Raw genomic sequence first — 7,504 nt, forward strand, 5'->3', positions numbered from 1 at the left:
GTCTCAAATAACTGTGGCAAAAAAAAATCATATACATTTGCTGTAAGTTATAAAATAACTTGAATTTCTCAAGATTTTACTGGCAGATCTAAAAAGACAAAAATATTTACCACAAAACATGTGGTCCTCAACTTTACTTCAATGACTAATACACTTATTTAAGAAAAAAAAAAGCTACAGCTACAGCGTATTTTTGTTTTGTTTTGTTTTGTTTTGTTTTGTTTTGTTCCTGTCCCTTTCCTGATTTCAAGATGTCTAAACAAGGCTGTGGCAGGTCCTCCAGTGTGAAATTCTGGATTTCCCTATCTTCCCATAGGAGCCATGACCAACTGTACTGACAACACAAGAGTCAAAAATCTGTATATCATCTCTGTGACGGATTGAGGACAACTGAACAGACTTCCTGTTGCTGGTATGAGTGACAGGGTGATGGCCATAGTGAAGAAAGGCAAACCAGAGCTCAGAAAGAAGGTATATCCAGCAGCGGTAATTCAACAACAAAAGTCATACCAGAGAAAAGATGGCCTGTTTCTCTATTTTGAAGAAAGCGAGGGATAGTAAGCATTAAAAAAGAAATGAGAAGTTCTGCTATCATGGGATGAGTTGCAAAGGAGTGTGTAGACTTTTGGCCCAAGCTTTCATCCAATGCTGGCTGCATTGCGTGATTCTTTGATATATTTGTTAAAAGAAAAAAAAAACTGGGGGTGCCTGGGTGGCTCAGTCGGTTGAGTGTCTGACTTAGTCTCAGGTCATGATCTCACCGTTTGCAGGTTCAAGTCCCACCTCTGGGACAGCTCAGAGCCTGACGCCTGCTTCAGATTTTCTGTCTCCCTCTCTGTCTGCCCCTCCCTTGCTTGCGCGCTCTCTCGTGCTCTCTCTCTCTCTCTCTCAAAAAGAAACAGATAAACTTTAAAAAAATTAAAAATTATTTCCCCCCGCCCCCAAAATAGAAATTAAAAAAAACTTTAAAAGTACAAAACTTATTGACTACATGAATATACTCACATGAAAAAAACCATACCTCATTTTCTGACGTGTAGATTTTAGGTCATCATTTGTGAGGTTTCAACTTTATATTCTAAAGTAGTAGAACACCTCCATGTATATTTTTCACAGTATAATTATTAACTTTTTAAAAGTTTAAAATTATGTTCAAATATATTTTAATTAATTATTTTATATTGTATAATAGTTATAAAAATAGCACAGAATAAATAACAAGCACTGAAGTCATTATATGTAGGTCACAATTATTTAAAAACTGTAGTATAGAACAATAGTAGATCATAAAAATTCAATTTGATCCTAATTTATTGAAAACAGTTGAGCTCTTAATTATTCACTGTGCTTCATAAAACTCAAGGTGTGTTTAATGAAGGTATGCCTTGAAATCTAAAGAAACAAAACAGAGTCATATAAAAAGGAGAAACTTGACTGGGGGCTAAGCAAAATCTTAGTGAAGGAAAAAAAGGGAAGGGAACTAAGTTTACTGTACATACATGCTTTTTGGTCCTATGTTTCCTGTGAACACAAGAAAGTCAAGATGTAAAAGAGAAAGTAACTAAGTTGACAGTGAAGCCAATAAATATCGTTATTAAACTCCTGCTTAATTTAATTTTCAGAACACATGTAAATTTAAGATAGTTGTCAGTGAGAGGAAATATTTTGAGGGAGTTGCTTTTTTTTCCAAATTTTGTGGCAATAGAAGAAAAAGAGCGGTTGGAAATAAAGTGACACTTTGTTCTCACGTGGCTTATTGTGGAATTTTTATTTTCCAATGTTATTGTTTTCTGTCTGTTGGTATGCCAGAATAACCAGTAACTGAATAGCTGAATTCAGTGATTTATCCAGCAAAAAGATAGTGAATGAGGATCTCAAAGAGGTACCTATATGATAGCCAACACATGGAAAAACTGAAGTGTCCATCAATGGATAAATAAATGGATAAAAAAGATGTGACCAAAAAATGGAATATTACTCAGCAACGAGAAAGAAAGAAGACTTGTCATTGTGACACAGTGCATGGAAACTGGGGGCATTATTGTTAGTGAAAGAAGCCAGACAGATAAAGACAAATACTGTGTGGTGTACTTACATGTGGAAGCTAAATGAAAACAGTAGAAAAGTAGATGCCAGGCACTGGAGACTTGGGAAAATAGGGAGGGTTTGGTAAAAGGGTATACACTTTCAGCTATCACATGAATAAGGTCGGAGGATCTGATGTATAACATAGTAACCATAGTTGATAATATTGTGCTGTATGATTGAAATTTGCTAAGAGAGTAGAACTTAAATGTTCTCACACATGTGAAGAAGATAAATATGTGAGGAATCCTTTCATGATGTATACATATATCAAATTACCACAATGTACAACTTAAATATCTTACGATTTTCTTTGTCAATCTTACCTCATTGATGCTGAAAAAGAAGATTAGTGAATGGAGGCTGTGGACTAGGCAGAAAGAGGTTCATTGAGTGGGATGTGGGGTTAGCATGTGGAAGGAGAAACTGATGACTATATTAAGATGCACTGCTGAGATATCTAGACTAGTCAAATTCACAGAGAATGAAGGTAGGATGGGAGTTGCCAGAGGCCGGAAGGCAACAGGAATGGGGAGTTAGTATTTAATGAGTAAAGAATTACAATTTAGAAAGAAGGAAAAGATCTGCACAAGGATGGTGCTGATGGTTGCACAGCAATGTAAATGTGCTTAATGCCTTAGAACTGTACATTTACAATGTTTAAAATCCTGGAGTTTGTGTTATATACAGCTTATCACAACTTTTAAAAATATAATATAAAAATTCAAAAGAAAGATGAATTGGTAATCCAGTAATTGGTGGTCCTACAACAGAGATTCTCTTAATATGATGTGATGAAAATGGCATTTACTTCTGCATTTTTTCTCCTAAAAAAAAAAAAAAAACAAGTCTAATCATGTGAAAAATATCAGAAATGCACAGACTGTGTGATATTCTACAAAATAGCTGACCATTCCTCAAAACTTTCATGAAAAATAAGGTTGTGAAACCACTTCCACTGTACAGAAGTACAGACATCAGGAATCAAAGACAAATCCCTTTGTCCACTGCTCAACAAAAAGAATACACTCTTTCCTCTTACTTCTATTCAACCCAAGGGGAAAAGAGGACATGAAGCCAGGGGACAGGATCTAATACTCTTGTTTTCTTTCAGGTCTCCTACTTCCAAACTGCACTGGTCTGAGAAGTAGGAAAATTTGATTCTGCTTGATAATCTCTTATATTCTGTGAGATCTTTCTGTCCTAATGCCTAAAATAAGCCACTTGTGCTTAGAAGTCAAGAATTGCATGGTTTTTATTTGTCTCTTTTAATTCAGTTCTCCTAAAATAACTTCTCTAAATGCTATGATTAACTCCAATAGGGTAGCCAGTCCGGGGGAAAATTACTAGAGGAAATAAAGCAACTCTCTACTAGAGGAAAATAGACTACAATAATCTCATCATGTCAATAGCTTTCTCAAGAATATGTATGGCTTTCTCATTACCCATAAGTAAAGTCCACTTGTAATGTGATTTTCAAGGTTTTCCATTTTTCTAGACTGATCTCTAAATACACAGAAGAAATATACAATAAAACCTCATGTCTAAAATTGAGTTATCCTCAAAATGCTACCCAGTATGTTTACCCCTTCCTCCCTACCTCTACCTGTGCCATTTTCACAACCTGAAATATCATCTTTGATATTAAGATCACTAAAATGGTAGGCAGAGAGATTAAGACTAGATCCACAAGCCAACCTGACTCCTGAGTTTGAAGCTTTTTCCTACATAGCATTCTGTATTGTTTTTCAGTCCTTTGGTTTTTGGTAACTTTTGAAGACCAGATGCTAGGAAACTTTCCAAAGCCATATGGCCTTTTTCATTTCCCTGTCTATCTGTCTATCTCTCTCCCTTTCATGCTCTTGCTCTGACTCGTTTACTCTTTTGGTCTCCTTCTTTTACTGAAAGATATAGAATGATTTCTGTTGTTCTTGCATCTGTAGCTGCCTTTCTCACCACTGTATGCAGACAATAAACCAGGACCATAAGTTATATTAATATGAATCAAAGGCCTATGCCATTAGACTTTCATAGAGACTGATATGATACAAGATGAACAAATTTGCCCCCTACCCGTTTCTTCTCAATCCCAGTTCAGAAAGTCAACTCAATACATTCTGCTTGCTTGCTTGCTTTTTCAGGTCCAAAGAGGTTTTTGGCTACCCAATGGAGATCCTAAGTGTTTGTTATAAAAGTTATTGTTTTAACTCTTCTAGTTATAGCTTAGCAATAGAAAAATTGCATTAATTTGTAATATAAAGATGCATAGCAGTTAGTGTTTTGTGAACATGAACATATCAGAGTGTAAGGGTTATGATCTTTATCTGTGTGCTCCAGAAAGTGTATGATAGTTGTCACGTTTGTTAGCACCAGCCTAGTGCAAGATTAATTCCCAGCATTCTCAGTAGCAACTATTCTCATGTCATGAGTAGAGCCGAATTACTGATAGTTGATGAAATACTGTATGGCCCACATGTCAGAGACAGTCAGCTCTGCTCAGTAAATGACACAGCAAGTAATAGAATTCAATTAAGTTACTTTCTCATTGATATATTTAGTACAAGATTACAATTTCTTATTCATACTGCAGCAATGATGTAAGTATGACTTATGTCACTACAGTTTCTTGCCCAATATCCGTTTTGTCCTCTAGCCTTACTAATACAATGTTAATTTAGTTAGGGGCAAAAAAAGCATTGTTTTCCTGGCTCCTTTGCCTCTAAGGTTTGACCCATGACAAAGTTCTATCCAATGAGCTGTAATCAGAAATTAAATTGGAGTGGGGGGCATCATGAAAGTTTTTTTTTTCTTGAAATAAGGAGACAAACACAACTGGCATGAGACTGATGACCTCCACCTTTTTTCCTGCAGTTTAGACTCTGATGTGAGGCAGCAGCTTGTGAGTGGGAGGAAGGAAGGAGCTTGGTTAATTCCGTTTTTGCAACATGGACCAATCATGAATGGCTTACTTCCAGATTTCTGTGTTATGTGAAAAAACAATTTGTTTAAGCTGGATAATTGAGTTCTTTCATCTGCAGCCAAACATAATCCCAATTACTATACTCTTTTCAAATAAAATCTAGTATATTCTAAGACAAGTAAGGTACAAGTGTCCTTTTAACCATGAAGACCTGATTTTAGGGGTATTGGTGGTTGTAACTTGTGTGGTAAAGTCTCCTACAGCTGTCACACTGGACAGCACCAAACTCTGACAAAGTCAAAGTCAAAGCCAATGTTAACACTTCAGTAAATTTTCCATGCTCTATTGTTTGCCAAGATCTTCCAAATCTGAAATAAGAAGGGGGGAAATTCCCAGGAATAATTGAAATAATAAAACATTATTTGTTTGCTATTTATTTCTGGAACAGTGACTTATTCCAAGATTTGAAAAACTAAATGACTGATCAGGTCATTCACCAAGAAAAAATAAAATAAATTCTAAATGCAAATAGCAAGCACGCTCAATCTCTCTCTCTCTCTCTCTCTCTCTCTCTCTCTCTCTCTCTTTCTCTATGTATATATATATATATGTATGTATATATATGTATATATATACATATATATGTGTGTGTGTGTATATATATATGCATATATATATATACAAAAATACTTCTAGCATGTAGTTGTCTTAAATTTACTTGTGATATGAGGCCTGCATTTATGATTTAATTATCTGAAGCCTCTGAACGTTGAAGTAAATTTTGAAAAATAACATTTTACTCTTTTCTTTACACTGTAAATAATTTTCTCTCAAGCTTAGACATGTCTAAAACTTGTATTAATTAATTAGCAATAAATAAATCATTGAGAGTTTATTGTGTGTAGTAGACATTCCCTTAGCCACAGTTGGCTTCCACCAGCTTTTGAAGCCTGCTGTGCTCATCCCTTCCCAATTCTCGCTTCAGTGCCATCACATTTTCAGCTTGAAATCTGCTATACTGGGAATGCTTACACCAAAGAAATTGGCTAATGCTGCAAATCAATCGTGTGTGTGTGTGTGTGTGTGTGTGTGTGTGTGTGTGTGTGTTGGGGCAGGGCTACTCATTGTTAAGTACCACCTACATAGCACCACCATAGATATAAATGTAACTAAGACACAACTCCACTCTTATTTCTTCAGCAAATATTTAGTATATTTTTTTGTCATTTACTTGTTAGGTTCCACAAATATTACAATGATATTCTACATGATCCTTTCATTCATTCATGACAAGTTTTAAAATGTCCACTTCAAGCAGACAGGCATTGTTGCTATTTGGACTTTACACTAAAGTAGGCAAGGTCTTCAACTCAAGATGTTTACAATATAGCAGGGGCTATTCCATCTGCCCACACACCACTATGGTGCAAGGCAGTGTGCGATAAGGACTGAGGGAAGGCAAAGTCAATGTGTAATGTCATTCTGAACAGGAGAGAGAACTTGTGTGTGATCTGGTAAACCTTACAATGCTTCACTGAAGTGGTACCATTTGCCCTGCATCTCATCACTTGGAGAAAAAATTCATTGGTTAAAGTGAGTGCGGGTGGCGAGCAGATAGCTTCTTTACTATTTTGAACTTATTTCTGCTATTTTCTCATATTTTATTGAAATTAAGTTTATGTGTCTTTTTTCTCCATTACTCTTTGAGAACTCTTCACAAAGCAGAAGATGAATACTAGCTTGTTGTGTCTCCTGGCACAGAAACTATCACAGTGCAAATCCTTAATAAATGCCTCTGGACTGAATTCAAATGGGAGAAATAAAGAAAAATGAAGGTTGTGTTTAGGAAATGGTGAGCACTGTAATTTGGTTGGGTGAAAGATTATGAAAGGTGAAGTGTATAAGACATATAAATAAGAAAATCAGGTGAAATCAGATCATGAATTAATTACATAGACAGAAACTTACCTTTATTTTCAGTGGGCTTTTAAAAAGTATTTAGTAGGGAAAAATAATCACAGCATGTACTAGCAGAATAATATGACAGCTGGGTTCGAAAGTAGATTACCATGTAGAGGCACTAATAAACATTTAGAAAATAATGAAATAATAGGGGTAGCAAATCACAATGGCCTGAACTACCAAGGGGACAAAAAGGAATGAAATGATAGAATACAGTAGACTTCCAGGTAGATTAAACAGGAGAATTTGTTCTCATATTGTATAAAACAGATGAGTTAGATGAAAGAAATATAGATGACCTTAGAAGTTCTGAGCCAAAGTGACTGGGAACATGAATCTATTTGAAGAACCAGAGAATTTCAAGATACCTTTCTTTTTGTCTGTTTATATTTTGAAGGATGTAAGTTTTTGTACATGTTGAGCTGGATTATTACATGGTTTATAAATATGTGAGATATTCATTAAGAAAAGTAAATTGTTCAATATATACGCTTATGTATGTAGTTACAGTTATTTGAAGAATAGTATGGATCATAT

At 35.3% G+C, this 7,504-nt stretch overlaps 1 pseudogene; it reads left to right on the forward strand.

The window, feature by feature from the left end:
• The first annotated feature begins 251 nt into the window (after positions 1-251).
• Positions 252-665, forward strand: LOC122219100 (annotated as a pseudogene).
• Positions 666-7,504: the final 6,839 nt, after the last annotated feature.

This window comes from Panthera leo, chromosome B2 (genome assembly GCF_018350215.1).
Source record: "Panthera leo isolate Ple1 chromosome B2, P.leo_Ple1_pat1.1, whole genome shotgun sequence".
NCBI classification, from domain to species: Eukaryota; Metazoa; Chordata; class Mammalia; order Carnivora; family Felidae; genus Panthera; species Panthera leo.